This window comes from Chroicocephalus ridibundus, chromosome 2, assembly GCF_963924245.1.
Source record: "Chroicocephalus ridibundus chromosome 2, bChrRid1.1, whole genome shotgun sequence".
In the NCBI taxonomy this organism is placed as follows: domain Eukaryota; kingdom Metazoa; phylum Chordata; class Aves; order Charadriiformes; family Laridae; genus Chroicocephalus; species Chroicocephalus ridibundus.
In genome coordinates this window covers 9,800,560-9,812,751 of record NC_086285.1, presented here as the reverse complement: position 1 = coordinate 9,812,751, position 12,192 = coordinate 9,800,560, and positions in this window count along the sequence as shown.

Here is a 12,192-nt window from a genome sequence, read left to right as displayed (position 1 = left end):
CTGTTAAAAGAAGAGGATTGTTTTTATTAGCCCATTAAAAATAAGCGACACAATGAATTTATTAGGAACTTATCATCCATGTGTCTTCTGGCACTGCTGACGTGCTGTTCTTTGGGAATAGGCAGGATAGGAAGTGCGCTAGATTTGTGATTTAACTCGTTTGTTCCTACTTTTTGGAACAATCGCAGGCTGATCGGAAAATTATTACCAGTTGTGCAGCAAGCGTGGAGTGCTCCTGCGGGTCCAAGCCATACCCATCCCTGGGTTCAGCCGGGCTGGACAACGGGAGAGAGATTTTCCCCTCGACAAGGTCATCTTTTTCCTTCCAAACTATCAAGTTTAAAAAAAAAAAAAAAGAGCGTAGGGAGAGGATGTGACAATTCATCAGCGGTGGGGGAAACTAAAAATATATGTCAGTCAAATTGTGTCGGTTTACCATGAAAATCAATAGAAAAAGGGGTTAGAAATGGGATGTAATCATTCAGGGGCAGTGCAGGGGAAGCTCTGTCAGGAGCTAGACGGTTGCGTGCTCTGGCTTAATATCCCCCAGGGATATTTCAGGGTTGGGGAAAGCAGCGAAAACCATTGATTCTTTTGGCGCAGGAGATAGGGACAGGCACGAAGGAGATGCTGAGCTCTGCTGAGACTCAAAATGCAGATTTTTTAATTTTTTTTAAAATCTTCCATAGGTTAGATATGTCAATCTCTGAACCAGAACTGGGTGAAAACCAGGACGCTTTTCCTGCCAGAAAAAAATCACCTAACTTCTTTAGTTTCATATGGGTTTCGAAGAACTTCATCTCCAACCTGCTCTTTGATTCTTTCCCTTCCCATCTCCATTAAAGACCGCAAGGTTTGGCATCTGCAGGAAGAAGGACAAGAACATTGCTTCCCTCTTGCTCTCTTTCCCTGTTACCGGCTCTCGGCAATGGTCATGCCGAGAGCAAACTGCTGTTTGAATCCTTTCCAGGGCTCCTTCAGCATTCCCTGTAATTTTCGCGGCGGCTCTGCCGCAGCCGCTGTAATGAAACGTGCTCCCTTGTTGTGGTCAGTGCTACTTTCATCAGCCATTTGCAATAAAGCTTCTTTTTTTTTTTTTTTGCCTGTATTCGTCAGCACCTTCCACTCCCACCAGCAAGTATTATTTAGGACATTCCTGAGATACGTTTCAGAAGGACTTCTCATGGAGCTGAGAAGTTTTGCAACTGGTGGTGTTTGACTCGCCAGCTCGGCCCGATGCTCTGCCTGCCCTGCGAGGGATGATGGGGGAGCCCCCTGCCTCTCTGGAGGTGGTCCATCATGTAAAACTGGGCCGTATTCCTAATAACTGCTGCTTTCTACCCCCAAAATGCCCCGGTGAGATGTGGATGCTGGGCTGTTATTAATTGTCAACCCGTGGTTTCACCTGCCGCCGCTCAGGAGCATCTTCTGGATTCAGCCTCCTCCATCCTGGGGCATGAAATGACTTGAATGAATAAAATTATGCACGTGTTTGTCCAGGGCTTAGAAATGAGCCAGAGAAGATGGATTTGCCATCAAATAATGAACCCAGCTACCAGAGAGCCCCAGCCCAGGCTCTCTGCTCAGCCTGGATAAGCCTTCTTCAGAGTCACAGTTGGGGGGGGCCAAGTAACAGGCCATGTTCATGTTTCTCTGTTAAGTCAAATACAACTCGACCTGTGTTTGCTTTTAAGGCTTAGAGACCGAAGGAAAAAGTTTTTATTTGTCACGAAGAGCGTATCCAATAAAAAGAGGTCGGTAAGAAGAAGCGGGGTGCTCAACGCGAGTTATCTTTTACACCTAGATATCTTTATTGGTATTAAAACAAACCAGAGTCTTCCTGCATTTTTAGTTAATTTCTTTCCCAAATAAACTTGCACATTCTATTAAGCTCCTTATTAATTTTATTTTCATTTTGGATAAAACGATACAATTTTAATGAAAGGCAACAGCTAGAAAAATGCATTTTGTCTTGCAAGAGTCACTTTCTGCTTAAGAACCATTTCCCTGTTTTTAAAGCCAGGGCTGTGATAATCCAAAATACTTGCACAGCCTTTGAATCCCAAACCTGAAAGCTGTAAAAATATAATTTATTTTATACATGCATGCTGTAGGTTTATTTTTCCAGCTAAGGAATGAGAATACAGAAGCTGGTTTCACTTTTGTGGTTTAATAGGTCAGTGCAGATTTACCATTTTAAACATGTGCAGCCATAAATACACAACAAAACAAATTGTTGCTGCTGCTGTCATCCAAACCCCAAATTAAAAACAAATACAAATTAGAAATCCCCTTTAGAAATCTCAGCTGTCTAAAGCTGCTGAAATATCATCTTGATGACAGAACTTCTTAGATAACAACAGCGCATAATAGTTGGACTTTTTAGAGTATTTTTACTAAACCTCTTTTTTGTTTGTTTTGAGTATCCTAATACTTAGAGGCATTTTTTAATTCCTGACTTTGTGGGCCAGGTGATTGCATGCAAATTTCAGATTAAGTTGGTTTTTTTCAAGTTATCTTACAGCCTTCACTGTTTGCAGCAAAGGTGTTAACCTGAAATCTTGATGACCTGGAGGCAAAAAAAAAAAAAAAAAAAAAGGAAATTAAAAATAAAACTTGATTTTGAATCTTGTATTTGTGTCATGGCAAATTTTGCACAGTTGAAGTTGGCATCAGGAGAGGAGTCAAAAGTAGCACAGTGGAACATTTAAATTCTTTGATGCTGGAAGCTACAGAAAAGTATAAACCCGCTGTCTGGAAAGCAGCGCGCCCAGCTCAGCCTGTCTGCGAGAGAGTAGGTCACCCTGGCCCTCCATGGGCGTTTTTGAAAGAGGTGAAACATGATGGTATTGCATATTTTATAAAAGGTTCACCGCTGTCTGAAGGAAAGTTTTCCTAAGGAAACTAGGTTTGACAACCTGTTCCTTAGAAAAGGTTTCATCGGATTTATTGGGAACGAGAGTGACAGTGGAGAGCAGACACAGAGACTACTCAAACAGCCTGGAGAAGTAAGAGGTGCATAATATGCTCCTGTGGATCCTTCATGACTATCTGTGGAGTTTCATTTTTCTTGCCCTGGCACCCAAGAGTGGGTTTAGAAATGCCAGAGGAGGAAGCCAGAACCTCCTCACGTGGGTTTCCAAATGGAACTTACCTCCCCCATTTCCCTCCTACCAGAGGTGAGCAAATCACAAAATAACAGCACAAGGCTCCCTGGCTCCAGTGGGGCTGCACAAACACATTTTGGGGCCAAAAGCAAAAAAAACCCCCAGTCTATCAACAAAACCTTGCGTTAACTGAAACAACAATGTCCTGATGCGCTGCCCAAATGCACTGTGAAGCCCTTTGGAGATACTGAAACCAATGACCATTTGCTCCATGTCTTCCTTGGCCGTGTTTTGGGCAAAGGAAGATACGGCCAAGGTTTCCTGAGCCAGTTTTGGGATATCAGTAAAGCGGTTCTAGTCCTCTTTAGGCACCGTTGCACAAAGCAGAACCAGATACCAACATAACTGCAGGGAGACCAAACTCCTGGAGACAATTTGGCAAGCCACTGAACAGCAGAGAAACCAATCTTTTTGAGGCTTTACAAGGAAAATTGCCAGGAGTCAGGTTTTGTAGCTCAGCTTTGCATAGGAAAAAGCCAAATGTTCTTGAAATGCCCAGATAAAGACGAAGCTGTGCAAGGATAACTTTCTTCTGAGGTATGGCTTAAAAAGTTCCTTGCCATGGTTTGCAGGAGGAAGCTGGTGTTGAACGTGGGAGGAACAGAAAAATGGCTAATGGTGACAAGGAAAGGTATGGAAAATGACTGCATCCACCATGGAAATGAAACTTGTTCTTCAATGGCCTTAAAACGAGAAGCTTTGCTGCTCTCCATCCAAGAGCAGGAGAGGACTAACACGTGAGATGGAGCGTCCAGGAAGGATGATGTTCAACACATCCATCAGATTGCCTGTGTTGGCAGGCGACTGGACAACTGCAAAGGCAGAAACTGCAATTTGTGGTAGGGAGAAAGGGGCCTGAGCAGTCACGGGGTGAGTGCCTTGACCCCAACATTGCACAAGAAATCAGAACAGGTTTTAGATGAAAGAAGGATCAAAAACAGCGAGCCAAACAGAAAATGGGATATATAGTACCGGATTGATTGTGTCAGTTAATGTAGAACGGTTCTTTGATACAAGTCAGCAATTTTATTTTATTTTTAGACAGAACAATTGATCTAAGAAGAATTTGCAGCAGTGTTACATTAGTATATGCTACCTAAGCCCAAGACGATGGAAACAAGTGCGCGAGCTGAAAGCTTGGCAACAAGGGTTGGGAAGGGCTCACCGTGAGAATGGAAGGAGACAAAATGGATTTCCTCAAGCATTGATCGTTTCACTCATCTATTCTAATACCCCTGGCAGAAATTTAGGAGTATGCTGTGATGGGTGGCGAGAGCCGCCAAGGTCAATAAAGGTGACCAAAAGGCCAGTCAGGATGCATGAGATAACCTTGACTAGATAATAGAAATTATGTAAAAACAAAATAATCAAAGGTGCTCCTGGGCCACATAAGGAGTAAAAAGCAGTTATTCCTTTAGAAACTGGAGGTAAGAGAGGAGAAATGAGTCCTACAGGCATCGGCTACCACCATATAACTGTCATGACTGTGGCATGCCCGTGCAAAAAGCTAATATGATGCTAGGAGGTACCAGGCAAGGTATTGCCACCAGAGTTAGGGGAAAAGCTCTGGGAAGCAGCACATATGCATAGGAAGGAAGGGGGTTTGAAGTTGACATTTTTGCTTAGGATTAGCGTGAATGTGGTGATGACAGAGATGTAGGAAGAAACCCAGGGGCTTGTGAACACTGAAAGATGAAGGCTTAGAGATGGGTCCTTTACTGAAAGGTGGCCTGTCCTTCATGCACATTAACACTGGTCAGTCACACCAGTCATGGAAAAATAAGCACTCAGCAATACATCACATTTCTGTAGGAGGTTCACCAGGTTTCACAGACATCCATAAAGCGAATTACTTGTTAGCAGTGTTCAGCTTGCACTTATAGGTCAGAACAGATTTTCAGGGCTGACAAGCCCAACCTATAGGTGCGGGAGCAGTGGTTAAGGGATGGGTGGATGCGTGGGTCACACTGAAGATATCCAGCCAGGTTCAAGCACTGGTAAATCAGGCACGTCAAACCAGAGGCTGGCTGTTTGGCAGGCGAGAGCTCCGGACTCAGCGGCAGGGTGGGTGTGCAGAGTTGCAGCCTGGACGGGATGCTCAGATGGGAGGCTCAGGTGGGATGCTCAGGTGGGATGCCCGCAGGGCTTGCTTACAGCCACTGTTATTTTGGATGGCTGCAGTGAAAGGGCTGGCATGACGTGGATTAGAAAATAACATTATGACCTCTGCGGTGCGGGCACAGGCCAGCTCTGCTCCTGTCCAGGGGCATCACCCCACCACAGAAGGGTGCACAGGGCAGCACCCAATGGAGGGTCCAATTTTGGGCTGTTCCTGCATGGAGAACCAGAGTGCACTGCTCAGAGCAGAGCCCAGTTTCTCCCCAGTGTGATGAAGGCACCTTTCCCTGGACAAACCTTCAAGTGCAAAAAACCCACCCCAAATATCTGCCCCCAGCCCCGAGCAGGTCTCTGCGCTCAGCAGCATCCCTGCCTGCCCCGTGTCCTGCTGTGGGACCTGCCGTGCCTGGGCAGAGCTCCAAAGCAGCTGACAGAGAGAGCTGAGACTGAAAACCCGTAATTATTTAAGATTAATTTGCATGTCGCGTTGGCACTTCGTTTTCTGTTAGATTTGCTGGGTTAGTGCTTTGATCAGCGGGAAGGACGCTTCCAGGCCGAGCATATAGAGCCGGGCTCCGTGTTTGCTTTTCCCCTGCCCTGAGTCCTCCCCAGGACCGATGTGCCTGGCAGCGGGTCCGATCCCACATTCCCCAACCCCTGCCTGGGAGGAACTGGGAGCTTCCAATCCAACTACACAACAGAGGCCCATTTCAAGGCAGCCAGAAGGGAACAAGGAGGGCAGGGGAGCGTCGGGGCCCTTCCCTGGTCGGGAATGTGGGTGGCTGAGTCACGTCCCCGCTGCCCACCGGGGGTGCCTGCTCCATCCCCCCCCGGCCCTGGAGCCCACGCTGCCGCCCGGCTCCGCTCGTGTCCGCTCCTGTTCCCAGTTCACTCTTTCTCACAGCGAGTTTCCTTCTGCTCAAGAACCTGCTTTTCTTTAATATAGCCACAGTTATTATTGAATCAAAACCTCCCCTTTTTCGGCTTCACTCCAGGTAAAGAAAATGACAATTAACCTGATTCGGTTGTGAGTTAATTCATTTAATCTCCAGGTGCCCTTAGTCTTGAAATTAATACCCCTAAACCGCCGCTAAATATCTCTTCCTTTAATTATGTGTATAATGAAGCTCATTTAGAAAGCAGCCAGCAGGACGGGGATCACACTGCGGGCTTTTCGCCTCTTTCCCGCTGCCGTCCAAATCACTTTTTCCAGGTTGGGCTGACACTCCGGGCTTCGCTCCCCTGCCCCGCATGCGGCCGTGCCGGCGGCTGAGGGATGCTCTGCCACCCAGCACCACCTGCCGACACCGCTCCTAAAAACAGCCTCGCGACGCCTGGGAGTTTTCATCTCTGCCAAATAACAGAGGAGAAACCGTCTCGGTGGACTCGGCTTTGTGGTGTGTTGTGGGTTTTCCCTGCCATCCACCAGCAGGTGAAGAGGTTTCACTGGCAGCGATCGCTTCTCCTTCCTTCCACCTCTCCCTGAATTAACCCTCCCCTCTGCCGCACACCAGCCAGGCTCCCGCATCCCTCGAACACTGTAACTGAGCAACAAAATTGAGTTAAATTATTGCCTTCTACGCGATCTCTGTAAATCTGCTACTTTGTTTTCCTACCTGGAGGCGGGCCGTGAGCTGGACGGTGTTTCCACTGAGTCCTCCAGCCAGGACGACGCAAGAGCTTGGGGAACCTTCTCCCCTGAAGCTAAAACCCAGTGAAAGGACTGAGGACGTACAAATCTTGCCCTGGCCTCCTTCGGCCACAGCAAGGAGGGTGACAGAGAGGACCAAATGCCCGCCGTGGGCTGCAGCCCCGCTGTGGTGGGCAGCGAGGGCAGCATGGGGGGACAGGGCTGAGCCCCCCTCCCCATGCTGGGGGGGTTTGGGCTCCTCAGCGCCGGCACCAGGTAACCAGCTGCCACCGGTGTTTCATTTGGTTTCCGCAGGTCACAACGGCCCCAGCTCCTGGAGATGTGTCCTGCAAGGAGCATTGTCCCTGTCTCCCCGCGCCGCAGCGGGCGGCGTTCCCAAAGCTGGTCGCTTCCTTACCTCTTCGTTATGCTTCTGTCTAAAGACTTTGCTGGGGATGCAATGGGGGAGAAAAAAACCACACCCGGACTCCCTGTAATTGGTTCCTGTAGCTGGGTTTCAAACCTGGTTACATCTTCATCTGAGTCTGACCTAAGGGTTCTCACGCCCTTTCCAAAATCACGTGTTAAAACCAGTTCTCTGAAAATATTCTGGGGCACTTGGTATAAACAAAGCTGGTCTAAAGCTGTAACAAGGGCTTCTTTGGGTTTTTTTTTGTGTTTCCCAGGAGCACTTCTAATAGTGGCACAAGGACCATATTCCTGCAGGAAACGTGGTCTCACTCTTCCCGCCTGGTGGCAGCCCCTGGCCCACGGGGAGCTGGGCAGCGCCCGGCCGGGCAGCCCGGACCCCCAGCGCCTCTCGGCGGACCCCAGCCCCTGCCCAGACCCCTCTCCCGGCACCGCTGTGCCTGGCAGGAGCAGGAAAAACTCTGGCAGGACCAACGCCACGTTCAGCATCGCTCCTCCCTGGTGGCCCAGCATCGCCTCTGCCCACCCCATTGCTCCACGTGCGTCCACCTCCCTCCATCGTGAAATCTTATGGTAGAGACAGGAGGAGGAAGGGGAAGGTAAGCGCTTAACAAACAATGGATTAGAGAGGGGCTCAGGATCTTCTTGGGATGCCCGTCCCACCGCCCGCGCTGGGAGAGGGCAGAGGGATGGGGAGGGGGATGGGGAGGTGCCGTCCCGGGGGCAGAATCTCTCCCCGCGGCTGCGGGAATTGCATCATGAACTGCTGTCCCGGGGATGGGAAAGGTGTGGTTGAAGGACATATACCAGACGTAATTATTTAACTTTATGAGGTTGAGGAAGAAGAAAAGCCCTTGTACCATCATGCCCAACATGAGGCCTCGCAACCAGGGCCAAAAATCACCTTCCTTCATACCTTCTAGAGAGCTGGCAGCCGCCGTTCGCTCTGTCTCTCACATGGGCACATCCCCCCTGAAGATACACTCACCAACATAAGGCAACCTAAAAAAAGCCCTGAGGATATTGTGAAGCTTGGCTTTTGTGTTTCTTGTCATGGGTAACTTCGCACCTTCACTCAGGAAGCAAATGCAAATCTCTTGTAACTAAATAACACCTTCCTGGAGAAGGTTCCCATCCCTTCTGTTGCCCACTCCACACTTTTATAAACCCAGGGGATTTGAATGGAGCATGTCGGGACTTTTTAAATTTGCTTTCAGGTTTTTGATGCTTCGAAACACTTGCCTTCAACACCTTGACCCCATGGACAGGAGCCGGTGAGGAGGTAGGTGCTGATGACGTGGCTCCTGGAGATGGAGATTTGAGGATGCTCTGGAGGGTGGTGAGAAGGTGTTTCCCCACCAGCTGAGCCTCCCTCACGCACTGCGGCCCAAACCCTGGCCAGGGCTGTTTGCTGGGGGCTCCTGTCACCCCAATCCCTTCTTTTGCTTTGCAAAGAGAAGCAGACAGATACACAGGAAAAAGCCTGAAGGGGAATAAACTCTGCTTTTTCCAGGAGGGAGGAAAACCCATTTCTTTCTGGTTGTCTCCTCACCAGAGCGTCTGGTCACCTGGACCATCCTTTGGCATTGAAGGTTTCTCCTCACCTTCCTTCAGGTCTCCTCCTGATCCCTGGGGTGAGGCTCACCTTCACCTGGCTCCTCGCCCTGCGGCCAAGCCCCCTTGGCCGGCCATCCTGGCTCTGATTCATCTCCTCAACGTTTGCTTTTTGGCAGGCACATGAAGCTGGGCGAGGCGCAGGGCATCTGCTGGTGAGCAGCACCACCGGCGGTGGATGGACGGACAGAGCCCTTTCCCGCTCGACTCTTTTCATTTGGTGGGTTGGCTGGTTTTGTGGGTGGGATTTTGGGGTTCTTTGGGGATATTTTTAGGCTTTTGGGGGTATTTGTTTATACTTTTTTGGTAAAATAAGCGTTTCTGTGCTCAGTAAACCCCCTTGCTTCATTTAACTGTTCCCACAGGAGGAGAGGGAAAAGTGAGGATGCGGCAGCTCCCAGATACATTTCTTAACCCTTCCCTTTCCCAGCAAAGAAAAATGAGTGAATCCTTTCCTACCAAAACAGAGAACACTGTCAGCACGGCAGGGAGAGGAGCTCGGGGGACACTATGGCTGCTCTCCCCGGGCTCGGTGGAGATGCACCCCCCGATGAAGACCTCCGGGCTCAGCCAGGGGCTGTCGCTGGGGTGGCCGTGAGGCTCGGCGGTCTCTAGCATGCTGCCTTGTCACCAGTGCCCACGCCATCTCCTTCCAAGACCAAACCGAGAGGGAGGAAGCTCAGGCGGCATATCAGGAGAGGGCCAAAACAGCGACACGTTGCATGCGCCCTGAATGGCTTGCTGCAACCCATGGGGCCTCAGCCCATGGCTGAAATTCTCATCTTCAAACACAGAGTATCATCAGAAACAGCAGCTTAAGAGAGGAGCAATGAAACAGAGACCAAAGCAGAGCCTCACCAAATTGTTCCTTCGCTGCTGAAGCTCCCACCAAGCCCTGTTTGCACCATAGTCGTTCATGGCAGCCATCTGGTGACCACGGCCATCGTCGTCTAAAGAAACGAGATGAGTGATGGTGACAGAGCACTGCCAGGCTGTGGCCACAGCGTCCTCCCACCCTCCTGAGCTGACCTGTGATGGCACCGGGTTTTGCTTGGGCAGGACGCAGCAAAGCTCTGGACAGGCTCTTGCACAGTAATAATTAATTTAGCCGTCTACTTCCCTGCATCCAAAGTGTTTGCATCCTCATCAAGGCAGTAGCGTAACTAATAAAGCCAGAGAAGCATAGTGGCATTCAAGCCACCACAATCATGCTTATTTCTGTGTCTCATTTCATGTTTCTTGCATGCTCAAAACATTTAGGGTTAATTTGTGTTTAAAAAAAAGGATTTGGCTTCAGTGTTGTCTGTGAGGACGCAGGTTTCACACTGGAGCACTGCAAGACCTTCCCTTCCCAAATCGACATCAAGGTATTCACCCTCTCCAGCCTGCAAACGAACGCACTTGTCACATTTGTTCCCTGCAATTGATTAGAAAAGAAGAAGAAGAAAAAAAAAAAGGTGCTTTTAGGTGCTAATGCGCATCTTTGCAATAAGAAACACAAGGTCTCCGGCTTTGAAATAAAAAGGGCTGAGACACGCACGTTTTAATCAATAATGCAGGGAATATTTTGGCCCTGGGCTCATCCCTGCAAGACAAGGGATACGTCGAGGTTTTGAACCTCCCTGAGACCTGAAAGACGGCAGAGACGCGCTGAGTCACCGAAGGACTTCACCCTATACAGGAAAAACCTTAGCGCAAGATGCTCGCCAGGGGTTTAAGCAACCGAGATGTAGGCGTAGAAGCTGTCGGAAAGGCTCCTGCCTTCTCCCGGGACGGCCCCTTCATCAGCAGCATTCACTGTGTGAGGACCCATTTCACCTCTCTGAGAGGGGGTAATTATTTCTTGTCAGTTAGGCTCAATCACTGAACTCTGAACAGCTGGTGGTAGAGAACCATTTAGCCTCATTTACCGCCGTGATAGCCTTTTAGCTCTTCCACATTTCACACGGTCTCTGCCATTTCGCCCATAAATTCTCCTTTAAAAAAAAAAAAAAAATCATAAAAATTTATGAGGGGGGGGGGGAAAAGGCATAAAATGGAGGCGGCTAAGAGAAAAGGTACTAAAATTTTCAAATGAAGATGAGGTTACGTACCCCCAGCTGTTTGAAGTGCAGTGATTGAGGGTCTCGCTGATGAGGGATGATTACATTCCCCCTGCTCCTCACCCCCATTAAAGCGACGTGCATCCTCCCTTTGGATACAGCTGATTAACAGTAACGCAGGGAAGACCTGGGAACAACCGCGTCTTCCCTGTTTTGATGCGATCCATGAATTTTCCTGACCTTAGTGAATGAAAACAAGCCCTTTCCAATAAGCCGGCACCTTTAAACAGCCTGGAAGGTTTACAGCAATAGGAACCGTAGGTATCGCTTTGCAGAGAGGCCCGTTTGTGGCAGTCTTTAAGATGGAGAATGTACGAAGAAATGATTCTCCTCATTCAGTTAAATGGGATTGGGCTTCCAGGACTGATTTTCTCACCCAAAAATCCAGGCTAGAAATAAAAAAGGACATATTTACAGTGCAGGGGTTCTCAAACAGCATCTCGGGCTCCCATCGACCGAATCCCAGTTATTTCCCCGGGACCCAGATTTTGCATCCAGCCGTTGTTTGCAGAAGCCCCAGTTTCAGTAATAAGGTTAATAATGATAATAATAATAATTAAAAAAAAGGACAGCAAATGATAAGAAGTATCGAAGAATAGACAGATATCAGGGACAAAGAATATCTGCGGAGAGATCTTAAATCCATCCCGGAGCAAAATTCACAGCAGACCCTCTGTTTTATTAAAGACCTATCTAAGCACAAAATAGTAAGGATTCAGATGACGGGTGTTCAGAGCGTTATTTGTAATTTGATTTTCTACCAACTTCTCTTAAAGTGTTAGATTTCAGAAGGATTTTATAATTTCTCCACGATCCGACCATGCTAGCGAACTCGATTTTGCCCGCACGCCGAACACCACTGCTAACATAAATATTACCCAGAGAGCATCCCACGCTCACGAGTACCCGACCCAGGACCATTTTGCTCTGTGCAGCGCTAAATAGATGCTTCATACCGGAGAAGGTGCCCAAACTCCCCGCGATGGATCTTGGAAAAAACCAGCTTGAAGAGCCCAACCTCCTCTGCGACGAGGGCTGCAGGAGCAGCCAGGCATCCCAACCCCCTGAATACCTTTTGACCACTATCAAAACAAACAGAACGTCTTCCTTTTACCTTTTTCTCGGAAGCATT